The following is a 17,812-nucleotide window of genomic DNA, read 5'->3' as shown; positions in this document are numbered from 1 at the left end:
TGGTTTGGTTGCCAAAAATGAAAACTTGCATAGTGCTCAGTGGATCCTATGTGGCCCATATTATATCCTCTCATTTGTTATGTGCACACTCTAGTGGCAAAAAACGGAACACCTCAATACAGTGCACCAGCCAAGCCACGCAAGACTTGAAGAGAGTTTAACTGCCACAAAGCAACATAAACTCTAGTACCTTATTCCTCTATGCAGACACATATCGCAGTGCCCCAAACTTCTTGATCCACGTACCCATCAACTAAATGTACACCTCTGTAGAAAGCATGAAGACTGCTTCAATGTTAATGTACTTCTCTGTAGAAAGCATGAAGACTGCTTTAATATGGTGTGGTTACTTATCATCCATTCCTACGTCATATCATTGCGTGATGTGGCAGGATAACAGGCGTGTATTTCTTTATGAAGTCACTGTGGTCTTGGAGGCACTTTAAATCGCTACAAAAGTCAATTAAGCACCAAAAAATATCCATCTGTGCAGCAACTGCATGCTGTTTGTTCTACCATCTTTATGACGAAAATTCCTGAATTGTGCCTTTCTCTTAAATACACTGTAGACTCTGTAGAGTGATGTGGCTAGAACACCAACAACTGGCTGATGTGGCTGTAGTGCAACTACTCCTCCAACTCACTGTAGCTTTGTAAATCCATTAAATTATGATGTGGCTGGAACACCAACAACTGGCTGTAGTGAAGCTACCCATCCAGTAATCCTTTAAGTGGCTGTAGTATTACCAGGCTGTGGTATTGGTTGGTGAGGACACCGGTCAGTGGGGCTGTCCGTTGGTAAGGACACTGGTGGGGCTGGCACTGGCTTGCCTGGAAATACTTTCTTTGTAGATGTAGTTGCTTGTGGGATCTCTTGGTTTCTCTTGAAGTTTCTTTGTTATCCCTTTGTTTCTGTGCTGTACCAAGAGTCTCTAAGGACCAAGTCCGCTTGTCGCAAAATTATGTTGTGTCCTATGAAGGTAGACACCAGGAGCCAGGATAAATATTCAAGTCTTCTTTATTCAGTCTTCAGTCCAAGTTACATCAGTCTTGAATCCAGCCAGCATTGGTGTGGTACCAGCCCCACCAGGAGCAGCCTCCCTGCTGCTCAGCCCATCTCTAACTTCCAACACTCATCCACTCAGACACCCAGGCATTCCACGCATCACAGGCACACCAACATTCCATTACCGTCTCTCACTCTGGCTGAGCAGCTAGAGGTAGCAGGGCTGGAGTACATGTAATTACAACTCAGCAGGGTATAACAGAACACGCCTGCGGGCAGCAACCGCGCTTAATAAATACTTTTACAATTACAATTACAATTACTGCGCTTACAGCGCCTTGACTCAGTTCTGTATACAGAGCTATATTTATTCCTTTAACACAAGCAAACTCAAGCTCTGGGTCGTCCGGTTGCCTGTTTCTAGCAGCGGAGAGGCAATGCCTTTCAAGGAAAGCAAGGTATAAATTCCAGAAGCAAGTAAGAATTGGTGCTTTTAATACTTAAATTTAATAAGATAAAATCACTAAACCAAGGCAGCACTGAGAATGTGGAATAACCTTCCTAAAGAGCTTAGGCCAGTCCTTCATAAGAGGCATGAAAGAATTTCTACTCCTTGCACGAGACCACTTAACTGACTCCGCGGCTACAGGCCCATCTATCTGACTATTTAAGAAATATAGGGGGCATATTACCAAGCAATAGCGATAATTATCGTTATTGCATGGTTAGCGACAAAAATTTATCGCCGACTTGCGGCGATTTTTATCGCAGATAAACCTTGGTATTACCAAGGTTTATTGCAAATGCGATAAAAATCGGCCGCAATGCATGAATATCGCTGAAAAGTCCGCGATATTCATGCATTACCGAGCTAATGCTCTTAGCCATGTTATCCACCTCCCATTGGATAACATGGCTAAGAACTGCTCAGGGCAGGTGTTAGCTTTTGGAGATATTCGCGCTTAGCACGAATATCTTCAAAAGTTGGTAATAGGAGATAGCGATGTTAGCGACTGTTTCCAGTCGCTAACATCTTGGCACGCCCACTTTGCATGTCATTATTGATAAATTTCTCTGACATGCAAAGTGGGGCCCAAGATGGTCGCTATCTCCTACTAGCTGTCACTAACTGGTGTTAGCGACAGCTAGGTAATAGGGAGATAATTTTATCTCCGCTTTCTTGGCTTTTAAAGCCAAAAAAAAGCGGAGATAAACCCCCTTGATAATATGCCCCGTAATTTTCTATGGATTCCTACACACAGTCGTCATAACATTATTTAATTTGTTCATCCTTTATGTATATTGTCTGATGATGCAAATTTGTAAAATCAAAGCTTTTTTTGTGTTTATCATTCCCTCAATTGTAAAGCACTTTGTTTTCACATAGATGTGCGCCGCACTATAAGAAAACAAATAAACAAGGAAATACATATATAAACGAATGAGGGAGCTTAACACCGGCCTCAATGAGTTCCCAATTTGCACAGGGCTGCATAGGGGCTCCCAGCAGGGCTTTAGAGTTGCAGGTGGTCTCAGGATCAGGGCCGTAAATTCAGACAGCTAATACACCAATGCTGCTCTCATTTGTGAGTGCCCCTAGACCCATGTAGTACATTTTGTCACAAAGCCTGGTCACATATGTACATTTGGGAGCAGCGACGGTGCAAAGATTGTCACTTATAGAATGAAAATACTATGGACACTTTTGTGGATCATTTGCAGGACCTAGGTGTCACCAGTATAGGGTGCCATGAAGATGCTGTCAGATATTGCCTAAGGAATCACCTGCCCTGTTCAGGTGCTTTGGCTGCCAGGAAGTGAGTGGAAAGTGTTCAGTGCTCGTTTAAGAGCACCAGCCAATCTCTCTTTTGATGGCACAGGAGGAGTTTAGCTCATTAGCATTCTAGCTTCTGAGGTAATTCATGCTGCTTGGGTTGTAAGTCCAACCACAGATTTCAAGGGAAGGAAGGAAGCAGGACATGGGTAGGAGGGGTATGGCATCTGCTTCCTCCAAGATAGTCAATACAGTAGAACTGAGCTAGAGCCTGCATCCCTTAGCCCACAAGCCCAGGGCCAATGCCCCCATTCCCAGCTAAATGACCAGTTCTTGCCACTCAGAGACCAGCCTGTTGTTCAAGGTAATGTGTGACCAACTCAGCTCCTGCCTTAAGGACTATCGCCAGTGCCAGAAGGAGGACATGTTAATATTGTGCAAAGCCTCATGATATGTACATAACAATAAGTATTCCTTCTTTTTGGTACCAAATGGCACTGTCCCAGTGTCCATTTCCATACAGCTGATGCAATCCTGAGCCTCAATTCCTCAGAAAATAATACATTTGAAAATTAAACAAATCCAATTGATAGAAGGAGCATTTTTCATTTGGTCTAATGTGGAATTCCCACATTCTCAGAGGATTTGTGAATCCGGGCAGGCACTGTAGCCTGTGCCTTAAGAAAAATGGCAGAGCAGGCATAAGGAGGCTGGTGGAGCATCTAGGGAGGGCTGTTTTGCTCTGCTGGATAAATGATTCCGCCCCACTCCACAAAAAAAATCTCATGCAGTTACTGTATTACAATTTGAACCCGCAGATAAACAAATTTGCCAGGGGAGCTGCACTTTTGAAAAGAAAATAATTATATCCTTTTTTGAAATCCTGAAGAAAACAACAAAACAAAATCACAGAACACAAATATGCAAGGCAAATACCATGTACAGTGTGCACTGCGGAACTGAGGGCTGCTTCAGGGGCTGGCCATGGGGCACGGCTAGTTGTTCCTGGAGGGTTGGATAGAGGGTCTGTGGTCAATCCAAAGGCAATGCACAGCGTGGCTTGCTTTCTTAGAATATGGATGTATAATATCATCAAAAATCCCAGATACTATTTTTGGAAGGGACACCATCTCAACACATTCGGATGGTCTTGTTCACCGCCCACTCCGACAAGAAATGAGACGGAGTCGTGTTGGATAGGTTGGGGACCCGAAGTAGTTTGTGGCAGTGAACTTTATAAGTGGCTGAATTGACTTGAGGAATTAAACTTGTAGGGATTGTGAGAAGGTGGCCTGATATGCAGTGCTCACTATTCTAGTGAACACTATGTATCAGTCCAGCAACCCTTATTGATGATTGGTTGTAAGTCAACCTTATAGACTAGCTATCCTAGTAGCGTGGATACGAGCAGTCTAAGGCTAAAGACTCGAGAGGGCGTGTTAAGCCAGCTGTTATACCACACATATACCCCTTGAACACCAAGTGAAAGGACACCACACAAGTGTTATGAAAATAAACAGTGTATTTATTAAAATCACAACAGCCCTGTACTCTTTATGAGGACAGGGTACTAAGCACAAAACAAAACTCTTACGAAAATACTTAAGTTAGCACAGTATATACAAATGCCCGAGGGGCACGGAAAACCATATACTCTGAAAGTGGAATGCGAAATTACTAGCAGGTAAGTACAGTACTAATAGGCTTTGGAATCGCTAGGTCTTGACTATAGAACCTTCAGATTACTTACAGGAGGCCTAGGGGACTCGGGTGCAGAGTGTGCACTCTCACGCGTGATGCGGGACAAAGTCTATGGTAGCTAGATTTCACAGAGTTAGTGTTCTCGGGCGAACCCGACCTGGTAGGAGGAAAACGAAAGTGGATTCTGACCCTTGGATAGTGAGGCTATGCTGGGGCACCGAAATGCCGAAGTTACCTAGCCCAGGGGCTGCAGCTGCATAGGTCTCAAAAGACGTCGGGAATCCTCGTAGCCGGACCAGGAGCCTGGAAGAAAGATGCTGGCAGGCGACCAGTGAAGAGAGTTCGAAGTGATCCAAACCTGGATCTTGAAGAGAGATGACACCTGAAAGCAGAGGGGACCAAGTTCGAGACTACTAGCCAGTAGTCAGGTGGCACCAGGAGGGCACCGGATGGTAGTCACCTCGACTAGGTGAGTGGGTGATGCTGTGCTCGCAGATCTCACGGACCAGGAGGCGTTGTCGGCGACCAGGATGGAGGAGCGAGCTGTCCCACGATGGATGAAGCTGTCGGCGTCGCTGGACCCAGGATTGGGCAACAAAGCCTTGGCAAATTCAAGCCCACGCGGTGGACTCAAAATGGTGTCTGGAGTGGACCAGGAGGGTCTGGGGTGCCTCTCTTGAAGAAGGAAGCAAGGGCCAGTCTGGAGCAACCAGACCAGCAGCAGTGATGTCGTCGGGCGTCGTGAAGAAGGCCACAAGCCAGCCGGCTAGTAGCCACACAGCGCGGTGAGCAGGCAAAAGCAGAAGGGCCCCACGCAGATCGTGGAGATGCTGGAGGGCGGATCTTCGGTGCTGGAGCTGCTCAGGGTTGGGGCTTCTCGGACCCCAAAGCACTCACCAGTGGAGCACACGGTGGGCTTGTTGCAAAGAAGTCGTGCAGTCTTGGCGATCGTCGGTCCCTCGAGGTCTCGTCGCACTCACGGTTCTCAGCTTGGCTGTAGAGGTGAGTAGAGGTCAGAGGTGCCAGGGAAGCCGGGTCTCGTCGAGCTGGGCAGTCGGATTCCGGAGGAAGGACTTGCAGCAGACCGCAGTGTTCTTAGGATGGTGCCCGCTTGATGCAGGGTGACTACTCCTTAGCCACAAGGGAGAATCTTGAAGAAGAAATCTTGATGTCCTTTCGCAGAAAGTCGTGTCTTGATTCCAAAGATGATCTGATTTGAACAGGGGGCCCGCTCCCATCTTTATACTAAAAAAGGGGGCTGACCCGGTGACTAGGTCCTGCCTATGGGTGGGACTAGGAGGGGGGTGGTTACACCCCTCTGCCATGCCGGACTTCAGGCCAGGGGCTGGTGTGCCCCTGGAACTGGTTCTGACCGGCCTATGCGTAGTGAGCACCGGGGTGCCACTCAGCAGTCACCTTCCTGTAAAGCCCTGCCTACCCAGGATACACAAAACCCTGTCTGGGACGGTGCTAGCACCGCCCTCGACAGGAAACCCTTTGTCCAGGCTCCCCTCGCTGGAAGGACTCCCAGCTGCAGGGGGTCAGACTCGTGTCTGTGGTGGCAGCATCCATTTTGTGGAGCTGAGGCTTCGTTTAACTTTAACCGGGGTTCACAGTTACATACATGTCGTGTCCCTCTAGAAGGGTGGAATGCTAACCCCGTCGCCAGAATTGGCGAGGGGTTAGTATTCCAATTCGTATGACACCTTACTCGACATGTTTTGATAAAGCAATACCAAAGATAGCATTTAACCGCGAGGATTATAATGCACTTAAGAGTATATGGTATGCGTTATCATGGAACAGCTATTAGGACTTGGTTCCGCAAGCTGCAGATAGGCTCAGCTCATGCCAGAGCACCATCTCACACGATTCCAAGCACTCTGCCTTCAGGATTGTCAAGGCCTGCCATAGGAGTGACTGATAGGAATCTGTGTGTCCATTTTAGGGTTAGATATAGGCATACTATATCTACAGCAAAGGGTGATTACACGACTTTGCCCCAGCTGTCATGCAGCCAGTTGTGTCAAATTTAGGAGGCCAGCCAGGGGTGGCATAATACATGCTTCAGCCCCTGGTAGGCCCTGGGTACACCTATGCCCTGAGTTACAGGGTCTGATAAGGTGGCCCAGTACCAATGGGAAATGTACCTAAGGTACATTGAATCCATTTTACAGAGAGAGCAGTAGGCCTGGGGTCCTGATTGGCAGGGTCCCAGGTCGACTATGTCAAAAACCAGCTAAAACACAGGGCAAAAAGTTGGGGGCAACCATAGTCAGGAGGTACCTTCCTACACAACCCCCCCTTCCCCCAAACGAAAGGAGATAAGGCTATCCTTGTCCAGGTAAGCCTCTATTACCTAAGTGGCCATATAAGGAAGGACCAGCTCTGGCTTGGTTTCCCCCTGTGTCATGGTCCACTAAGCAACCCCTCACCCTAAGGGTATCTGAGGGTCTCCACCATAGGGAATCTCTGTCTTTGGTGTGTCTTGGGAAAGAAGAAGGCTGATGCTGGGATGGAGTACTGAAGTGAGGCTCCTCTACCTTTGGGCTCAACTTCCTCCAATCACCAACCATCATGTGTGCCTTTCTCTCTTTAGCTGAGATGCACTGAGCTCTCAGGGTCAGCCTCTGGCTACCTAAAGCTGGAGGCTGAGTCCCTCTGTTTGGCTTACTGGAGGGACAGGTCAGGTCTGGGGTTTTTAGGCCCCATGTTTGGCTGTGCCCAACAGTGTCCAGCTGTGGGAGGTCCCTAACTACTTTTAAGGGGGATCCCTCAGGAGTCTGATTTATTTTCACTTGGCTAGGTTTACCAGCTTCAGTGATCCTAATCTGTTGATTAAGGAGTTCTTTTGGACAGGGGGCCCTTTGGGGTCCACCACTGGCCTCCCTGACCTCTTCAGCCCTGGGCTGACTGAGGCAGGGTAGAGAGGGGCAGGTTACCTGCTCCAGACTGGGTCCCACCTTGGAAGGGTCCACTGACATCAGGGGCTCTGCCAGGCTAGGCCTGACTACCTCTGGGGCAGTTCCTTCACAAGGGGTCAGATCAGTTCCCTGAGGAGGCTGATCCTTTCCTAGAGTCTGGTGGGAGAGAGATTTCTCTTCCTCCTCAATGCTTTCTGTCTGATGTAGAAAAAAAGGTAGGGCTAGGACCTTTCTCAAGATTTGCCCGGCGCTAACCGCCCTTGTACCATTCAAGTTTACCAAGCAATGAGGCAGGCGCCGGAGACCAGAAGGCAGGAAACAGAAGTTTATTCCGACGGAGCAGAACACATCAGATCAGACAACAAGGTATCGTCTCGAGGTGCTCTAACAGCCTCTCGGAGGCCTGGCCTCTTATACACTGGTTTATGGCATGTGACCTTCCTTTATTACAATAAGAACTTTGTAAAGCAAGAAAAAGACATCCCTGTAATCCTCGTGTTAATCCCACCCCCATATACCTTCATAATAGAGGTCCTCAACCTGCTGATAAGAGGAGGGGGTCATCACGCAGCTGAGTGTTCCGTCGAGTCTTAGGATGTGTGCGCCTGATCACATCACAGGGGGTGGGGAGGCCTGGATCAATAGAGGGTCCTTTGAAGGAGAGCGACCTCATACAATAAGGGGCAGTAAATGGTATCTCCCGGCTTATGCAGTGGCCTCGGACCTGTGTGGACAGTCGGACACGGGGTGAGGGGCCATCAATGGAGTGGTATTCATGCCGCGTGAACAATCCAGCGCAGAGGGGAGGTTTTATCAACAGAGGGGCATTCATGGGAGGAGAGGAGGTGTTGGTCAGGCGCTGGCGTGACTCCCAAGGACAGGGTCTTGCAGAAGGGTCATGCTCATAGGGAGGAGGGAGGGGGAGCCAGGGTGCGCGGAGGATGCTTGCTGGGTCAGAGGGGCGCGCTGGCGATCGATCGTGGACAGGGAAACCATGATATCTAAAATGGCTGCCGTGCGTGTAGTACATAGGTGACAAGCTGGCGCAGATGATGTTCAGATCGCAAACTAAAATTCCACAGTCCTCCCTTTTAACATGTCTCGCCAACTTGTCAGTTTGAATTTATCCCCATAAGGCCACGTATTTCTACTTCATAGAGGGGGCTCATGTGCTCATTTCGGAAGTCCAAAGTCTTTGGGCACATACAGTTAGCAACAAGGCCAAACAAAGGTGGCAGACATTGGATACCTAGGCAACACCCACATAATATCACAACAGGTACCAGCACGAAGGAAAACAACTTCCAACCCCAATTTTTCAAAGTGTCCCAAAACCAGTTCCCAAGCGACCAACCTTCCTGTTCTTGGTGAACCTCCGAGGAAAGTCTGTGGAGGTGTTCGATGGCTTTGTAGACTGAAGGCGAGTTGTCTGGCACGTAGGTGCAGCAGCTGGATCCGATGATGCGGCATGCTCCTCCTCGTTCGGCTAGGACCACGTCTAAGACAAGACGATTTTGGAGAGTCACGAGGCGGACCGCCTGAAGCTCCGCGGTGTTGTTGGCGAGGATGCCAGCCGTGATGTTGATCGTTGTTTCTACTGCCTGGGTCAGGTGTCGGATAGCACGGCTGTTTGCCATTGGGCCCCACAGAGGAACAAGTCCCTTTGCTGCATCCAGGAACTGTGCTCCGGTGGAGTCGGCTTGTCCAAGGTCGTCCGCACGCCTCTGCCGGTGGTGGTTGGCAGGGGCTACATATGTGGGTGGAAGAACGAAGGCAATATAACAGGTGCCCTTCCAACCTCTCGGGAGCCAGGTGTAAGCCTTGGTGCCACACACAAAGTACATATTCGGAGAAGCAACAAAAGAAGGGGGTTCAGCTGAGTCCAATGTTCTGGTGATTCGGCAGGCGCTGTAACCCACCAGCTGCGTTCCCTGGCCTTCGAGACACACGAGACCTGTGACATTGATAACAGACAGGGCCACAGTCAGAGTGGCGGTAGTTTGTTTTTGCAGATGAGTGAAGGTGGTTCTGACCGGATTGTGGAGCACCTGTACTTCAACTCGTTCTTTGGCTGGAATGTCTTTGATGAAGGTGGCGCCTGCGAGCGCAGGACACAGGGCAGCTGGGGTCTTTCCTGTTTTGTTCAGCCAGAACCCAGAGTAGAAGTGTGACACTGTCCGGCTGGAGGTGGCGTTGTCCCTGTGGCTCTCTTGCATGAGGATCAACCAGGCGAGGCAAGAGCCGTGAACTGAGAAGGGTGAAGGGATGAAGGGAATGGAGTGTCCAGTGGCATGCGGGAGCAACCCGCAGATCCAACAGTTCGTAGCATTTGCAGCAAGGTTGTGTTGGTGCAACAGTTGCACGAAGGAATTGTTCCAGAATTCCCTGCGCCTTTCTCGGAGCTGAGGCGACAGAGAGATCAGGTGATGCTCTTTCAGGGGTGTTGGCTGTGCAGTAGGTAGCAATGTCTCATGAGCCGGTGTGCTTTCCTCCAGAATCCAGAAGGAGGTCATGAGGAGGAGGCAGAAGAGGAAGACAATGAAGAGTGCAATTGTCTTTGATTTGTGCAGGTTGTCAGTCTTTGGATTTCTATACTGGGTATTTCCCGTTGCTTCCATCATCTTCTTATCTGGCGCTTCCATCATCTTCTTATTTGGCGCTTCCATCACCTTCAAGGGGCTCGGTAGTGGGCAGAACCACAGACTTCGTTTAGCTTCTCTCCCGGTGACCCTTGATTGTGTGTAGGTCACCGTTCTGAGATTTAACTTAGTCCGTGGCCTACTTAGCCGAAACTCCCTCCTTTCGACGCAGGAAATACCCTTCTCTGGATGGCACAGTGGGATCAGAGAATTTTGCAAGTTCGAGTGCCTCAGTATCGGGATAACAATCCAATATCGGTCGGTCTTTGCTCAGGAGCTCTTCTTGGGTGCTGACGTTTTCTGTCGTGGCCAGGTTTGCAGGGACCTTCCGGCAATGATGCGCGTGCAGCCAATGCTTCTTCCCCTCCACCTTGGAGGGCCGTTCGGGTGGTGATCAGCACTTGCCAGGGGCCCGTCCACCGAGGTTCCAGACTCTTGGTTCGCTGGAAATTTCGTATCAATACCAAATCTCCCGGTTGGATGTCGTGGCCGGGGCCCCTGGAAGCATCGGGGATGGCCTGCTGCACCTGTTGATGGATGACAGACAACGTTTTAGTTAACTTGCACAAATAATCAGACAGTAGGACGTCCGGGACGTCATGAATGGAGGTCGGTTTGGGAGCAGTCCAGAGATTCATCGGCCGCCCGAAAACGACCTCGTAGGGGGTCAAATGGTGCTTGGTGGGAGTGGAGCGCATCGATAACAAGGCCAGTGGGAGGGCATCTGGCCAGTTAAGTCCAGTGGTGGCCACTATTTTTGCCAGTTTCAGCTTCAGTGTGGCATTATGGCGTTCCACTAGACCAGCGGATTGGGGGTGGAAGACCGCATGGAATCGTTGCTTCACCCCCAACCCCTTTAGGATTAGTTGGATAACCTCAGCTATGAAGTGGGGGCCATTGTCGCTCCATAAAATTCGGCAAAGGCCATAGCGAGGGAAGAATTCCTTCAGTAGTACTTTGGCAGTAGTCATGGCAGTGTTGTCACGGGTTGGATAGGCTTCTACCCATTTACTGAAGGCACATACAATGACTAGTACATACTTCAGGTTTTGGCATCTCTCTAGTTGGATGTAATCCATCTGAAGGACCTCAAAGGGGTGATTGGGGGTCCCAAACCCTCCCCGGGGCACTACAGTTCCTTTCCCGGGGTTGTGTTGCAGGCAGATAAGGCACTGCTGAACTAGACGTCTGGCTGAGTCAGGGATTTTGTCGTTATGCCAGACTTTGGAAATGAGTTCGATCATGGGTGCAGATCCTATGTGTGCGGGGGAGTGAGCCATTGTCAGTATGGGGATCAGATATGAGTCGGGCAGCAACCATTTGCTTGCATCCTTCGTTCGCCAACAGCCCTCCTCATCCTTCAAACCCACCCTTGCCCACTTAGTCAGCTCGTGAGGGGTGCTGGCCGATTGTATGTCTCTGATCATTATCCTTGTGTCACTCCATGTTTTCTGCCTGTGACCTGGTTATGTACATGCGTGTCACCGTCCTATTCTCGGCTGTGGTTCGTGCAGTGATGTCGGCCAATGCATTCCCTTGTCCAACTAAGTCTGTCACCCTTTTGTGTGCCTGACATTTAATCACCGCTAATCGTTTGGGGAGGAGAACTGCTTCAATCAGGGCGGAGACTAGATCTCCGTGGAGGATCGGGGTGCCGTGGGACGTCAGGAATCCCCTCTCCCTCCACAGGAGCCCAAAATGGTGGACCACTCCGAAGGCATACTGGCTGTCCGTATATACGTTCGTGGTGGTCCCCGCGGCTATGATGCATGCTCGGGTGAGGGCTATCAGCTCTGCTGCCTGGGCAGATCGTTGGGTGATGCAGGCTGTCTCAACTACTGTTCGGGCTGTCGTTACTGCATAGGCAGCTGAAGTGGTGCCATCTGGGAGTTTGATGCAAGAGCCGTCTACCCATAGCTCTCCATCGGGGTCAGGAAAGGCAGTGTCTCGGAGGTCAACCCTACTCCTAGTTTGTTCGTCCGTGAGGGTCACACAGTCGTGGATGGGAGGAACGTCGGGGTCATTCTCAGGCAGGGGCAGTAATGTGGCAGGATTCAAAGTCGTGCATCTCTTTAGTGTGATGTGGGGTGCAAGCAGAGTCAGTCGTGCGCTAGTCAGGTGTTGGGTCTTTGTCTGATTCAAGAGGGTGTCGACTGCATGGGGTACTAGCACTGTGAGGGAGTTGGAAAGTACGATTCCCTCGCTCTGACGGATAGAGACAGCAGCGGCAGCTACTGCTCGAAGGCAGGCAGGCAAAGCTCTGGCTACAGGGTCAAGAGTGGCGGAGAAGTAGGCACAAGGGCGCTGCTTAGGACCAATTGATTGAGTTAGGACAGACAATGCGCATCCCTCCCTTTCGTGGGTGAAGAGGGAGAAGGGTTTGGAGTAATCCGGCGTTCCGAGGACGGGCGCTGAGCAGAGTGCATCCCGTAATTCCTTAAAGGAGGCTTGACACTCAGTGGTCCAGGGAAGCGGGGAGGGGACATCTTTGGTCAGTAGGGCAAGTAATGGTTTCACAATGAGGCTGTAATTAGGCAACCACTGTCTGCAAAAAGAGGTTAGGCCAACCAAAGAGCGACCTGCTTTTGTGTTTTTGGGATGGGGGTGTCTAGGATGGTTTGGATTCGGTCGGGTGTAAGTTTCCTCCCTTCTTTGGACAGAAGATGGCCTAGGTAAGTCACCTGTGGCTGACAGAACTGTAACTTCTTTTTGGAGACTTTATGGCCATTCTCTGCAAGAAAGTGTAGGAGTTGGACAGTGGCTGTCGTTGCAAGCGGGGTGGTGTCGGCCGCCAAAAGGATATCATCAACATATTGGATCAACACCACTCCCTCTGGTAGCTGGAAGGCATCCAGCTGTCTTTTGAGGGCCTGGCTGTAAATGCTGGGACTTTCAGTGTACCCCTGGGGAGCTCTACAAAATCGGTACGAACGGGATTTTAAGGTGAAGCCGAAGAGATAACGGCTGTCTGGATGAATGGGGATAGAGAAAAACGCGTTTTTAAGGTCGATAACAGAGAAGGTGGTGGCAGTAGACGGGATGAGGGTCAGAATGGTGGTGATATCAGAGACCACAGGATATTGGGGTACAACCACTTTGTTAATCTCTCGCAAGTCGATGATGAAGCGGTACGCTTTCTCATCTCCTTCACCTTGCTTCTTAACAATAGGTAGGATTGGGCTGTTGCAGACGTTGCTAACCACCTCTTCAACCACTCCTGCATCTACCAGAGACTGAATGATCGCTACCAGTGCCTTCTCACCCTCTGGCGATATCCGATATTGCGGGAGTTTCGGGAGCATAGCGTCCTGTCGTACAGTTATGTGAATAGGATCAATCATCATTCGCCCCACATCAGAGTCATTCTTGGCCCACAGGTACGGAGGCAGGGTGTCAAGCAAGGACATGTCGGCGTCAGTTATGGAGCACATGTGTCATGGGGGACGGGGTCTGGGCATGTCTGGGTTGTCGTACAGGATGACTCGTATTCCATCTGGGGAACACCTAATGGTAGCTCGAAAATGTTTCAGTAAGTCAATACCCATAATGGCGTCAGGGGAGTTGGAGGAGAGTAGAAATGTCGTGTCAGCGGTGTTGTTTTCTAGATCAAAGGTAATAGGTACGAACAGGGGGTTAGTGGAGGGCGTCCCATCGAAACCTATCGACGTTATGTGTGAGCCAGACAAGGGTGCCCTTGGAATCAGTCGTTTTGATAACACACTACGTGTCGCCCCAGTGTCTACCAAGAATGGAGACTCTGTACCCAAGACCTTAGCGGTGACATAAGGACCTTGCTGGTCAACACAGAGCTCGACTGGATCCCTCCCTTGCCCCTGGCAGTCCTATGCAAAATCGGGGGCATGTTCACCTTCAGACAGCTGATATTGGTTCTGTCGGGGACGGTCAAACGTGTTCAGTCTCCCTGATCTGTCATTGCTGGTGTCGTTGGTGCTCCCTCGTCCTTGTACTCTATTTCTCGGGCTACCTGCCACATCCCTGGAATCCCTATTTCTATTCATTTCTAGCAGAACCGGACACTGGAATTTCCAATGGCCGAGCCCTTTGCAGAAGGCGCATTGGTCATTGCTAACGTCTCTCCGTCCAGTGTGGGATGTTGGGGTGTGATCTTTAGGAGGGAGATCTCTGGGGGTGGTTGATTGGTAGTTCCCCCTTTGGTGTTCCCGTCCTAGCGCTATACCTTGTATCTGGGCTATCATTACCCTTTCCTTTAAATCTTTCTTCTTTTTCTCGGACGCCCTATCATTCTCATTCTTTTGGTGCTCGTAATACTGAGCCATCTAAAGGATAGCTGCGGGTTTGGAGGCCCCCCAACTACTCTCACTCGTCTGCAGTTTTTGGGAGACTTCTTGTGTTAGTCCCTTTACATAATTTTGCACAAACAGGTGCTGTCCGGTTGCGGTGGTCATGTCTTGGCCACTGTAGTCGGAGAACACTGTCTCAAATCGGGAGAAGTATTCCGACACATCTTCCTGGGGTTTCTGTCGACAGGCCGTGACTATCGACCAGTCTACTTTTCTTTCCGGGACCAGTGTTTTTAACTTCTGAACCAGTTTGTCTGGGAGTTCCAGTATGTCTTTCAGTGGTTTACTCCCCGGCTCTCGCTGTCTATCTAGTTTACCGAGTTGGTCCCAGGTATGTCCAAACAGATCCGTGTGGTCAACCTTCCGGATTTGCTTCCACACATCAGCTGGCAGGCATAACCCAAAGAACAAGTCAATATCTGCTAAAGTCATTATTGTCGAACCCAAGGCTGTGCCTAATTCGGTATAAAATGCCGTCGGGTTCTTTCTTAAGTCGGGCAGGGTTTGCTTAAAGGTTAGGATGTCTTGTCGGTCCCATGGTTGGTAAACCCAATTGTACACAACCCTCCCCTTTGCATTTTCATTATTAATATCATCGCTCGTTCCCTGGCCCCGTGGCGGGATCCAGTAAGGAGCCGCTTCTCTGATAGGCATCATAGTATTGGCTACTTCTGTCGAGGTTGTTTCAGGGACCGTAACCTTGGCTTCTGGTTTCTGTTCCGCGAGGTGGCGGAAGACCTCAAGCATTTGCATGAAGAGCTCCGTCGCCTCACGTTCAGTCCCATCTCCAACATCAATCTTCCTATACAGTGTTGTTAATTTAGCGGGACCCTTACTCTGATATCTATCTTCATACGCGTTCAGGGTGTGGTAGCTGAATCGCAAAATGAAATGCCGTCTGTGGCTGTCGGCATGTGAATTATATATGCTCATTGTGTATTCTTCGCTCTCCCTTCGTTCTACCAATGTCTTTGCTATTTCGTTGATCCCATCCCGCTCATCTTTGCTTAACCTACTTAGCCTGGCTGATGATTGTTTGCTAGCCTCGGGGTCGTCTGACGAAGTTGTTAATGTGGCTGGTGCGGAGGCCGTGAGGGCCGGTGCACTAGCACTAGGGTCACTTTCACTCACACTCGGGGCTTGCAGGGTTTGTTGGCTGGGAGCATATGGAGGGGGCATGTAGATGATTGGGGGACCTAACAGTAACTCATCGTTTGCCCGTTGTTTGGAGGGTAGTTCAGGGTAGAGCGCAGAGGGGGTCCTAACAGGACATTGGCCTGTCGACCCTGATTCTTGGTTTTGTGTAGCTTCCTTTCTTTCTTTTATTTCCTCTTCTAGTTGCTTTGCGGCTAGGTGGGCTGCCTTTCGTAATTCTTTCCCTATTTTTGCTTCTTCTCTTTTCTTTCGCTGTTCCGTTTCTTTGCGCCACATGCCGATACTGTCGAGCATAGTGGGCGTGGTCTTATTCTTCTGGAGCGCTATTTCTAATGTTTTTATTTTATTTTCACTAAAGGAACCTATCAGTGGCCACTGACTTTCAGGGTTCTTTTTCGTGTATTTATGCCATAGTCTAGTGAAAGCTATAGCGACTAGTCCATACTTAGTGAACATGTCCTTATTAGGGGTGCCCTCCAGTGGAGCTGGATGGTTCATCTCTAATAAGCGGTCCGGGCTAAACAGGCTACCAACCAGTGGGGAGAAGATAGGCATGACGGTTTACACCGGGGACAAAAGTCTACACTACCTATCTTATCACGGCGGGCAAAGACTAGACAGAATATTTCTATTCTCCGTTGTTTGCCGGCGGTGAATACCTCAAACGAACCAATACCGAACAATCGGTCATTCAAAACAATTCAGTGGGGAGAATAAGTGGGCACGAAAAGTTATCGTTACCCACTCTTTCTCTACCTGCAAAGAGAGACCTTGTTCTTCCCTGTTTGCAGACAAAGAATCTCCAGACAATAATCCACGAACGATAGTTCGGGAAACAGTGGGGGAGGAAGATAGGCACGACGGATTACAATGGGGACAAAAGTCTGCGTTACCTATCCTTCACTGTTTGCAAAGAGAGAGCCTGTTTGTTTTTCCCCGTTTTCAGACAGCGAATCTCCAGAGGTTTCAACAAAGCGTAATACTAGTATTATCCAAACAAACAATTTTCCTCAATTCGTCGTGTTTACACGACCTTACCCGGACCGCATGGACGGTTTCCTGTCCTCTGGATCCAGCGCCCGATCGTCCTCTCTCCTTCGTGATGTTCGCGGCACTCCTGATGGTTCCCAGTCAGGACCGTAGATCACTCGAGAGAGGTCTGTTCAGAACTAGTGAAGGTCGGATGATCGGCTGTCAGACGAGGGTCTATCGGACATGAGCTCTTCCCGATCGTTGCAGTCGTTCACTCTGTCATCGGGACCTCTCCCACTGGATCCACGTGTCGCTGATGGGCCCCACGCTTTGGGACGCCAACTGTAGAAAAAAAGGTAGGGCTAGGACCTTTCTCAAGATTTGCCCGGCGCTAACCGCCCTTGTACCATTCAAGTTTACCAAGCAATGAGGCAGGCGCCGGAGACCAGAAGGCAGGAAACAGAAGTTTATTCCGACGGAGCAGAACACATCAGATCAGACAACAAGGTATCGTCTCGAGGTGCTCTAACAGCCTCTCGGAGGCCTGGCCTCTTATACACTGGTTTATGGCATGTGACCTTCCTTTATTACAATAAGAACTTTGTAAAGCAAGAAAAAGACATCCCTGTAATCCTCGTGTTAATCCCACCCCCATATACCTTCATAATAGAGGTCCTCAACCTGCTGATAAGAGGAGGGGGTCATCACGCAGCTGAGTGTTCCGTCGAGTCTTAGGATGTGTGCGCCTGATCACATCACAGGGGGTGGGGAGGCCTGGATCAATAGAGGGTCCTTTGAAGGAGAGCGACCTCATACAATAAGGGGCAGTAAATGGTATCTCCCGGCTTATGCAGTGGCCTCGGACCTGTGTGGACAGTCGGACACGGGGTGAGGGGCCATCAATGGAGTGGTATTCATGCCGCGTGAACAATCCAGCGCAGAGGGGAGGTTTTATCAACAGAGGGGCATTCATGGGAGGAGAGGAGGTGTTGGTCAGGCGCTGGCGTGACTCCCAAGGACAGGGTCTTGCAGAAGGGTCATGCTCATAGGGAGGAGGGAGGGGGAGCCAGGGTGCGCGGAGGATGCTTGCTGGGTCAGAGGGGCGCGCTGGCGATCGATCGTGGACAGGGAAACCATGATATCTAAAATGGCTGCCGTGCGTGTAGTACATAGGTGACAAGCTGGCGCAGATGATGTTCAGATCGCAAACTAAAATTCCACACTGAGTGGAGTGATCCATTGTTTCAGGCTTCACAACACTATCTGTTTGAGTGGAGGCTGAGACCATTACAGCCCTGCCAACCTTTTCAGGAGGGCAC

The sequence above is a fragment of the Lissotriton vulgaris genome, chromosome 2_1 (assembly GCF_964263255.1).
Source record: "Lissotriton vulgaris chromosome 2_1, aLisVul1.2, whole genome shotgun sequence".
NCBI lineage: Eukaryota > Metazoa > Chordata > Amphibia > Caudata > Salamandridae > Lissotriton > Lissotriton vulgaris.
This window is presented reverse-complemented; position numbering follows the sequence as displayed.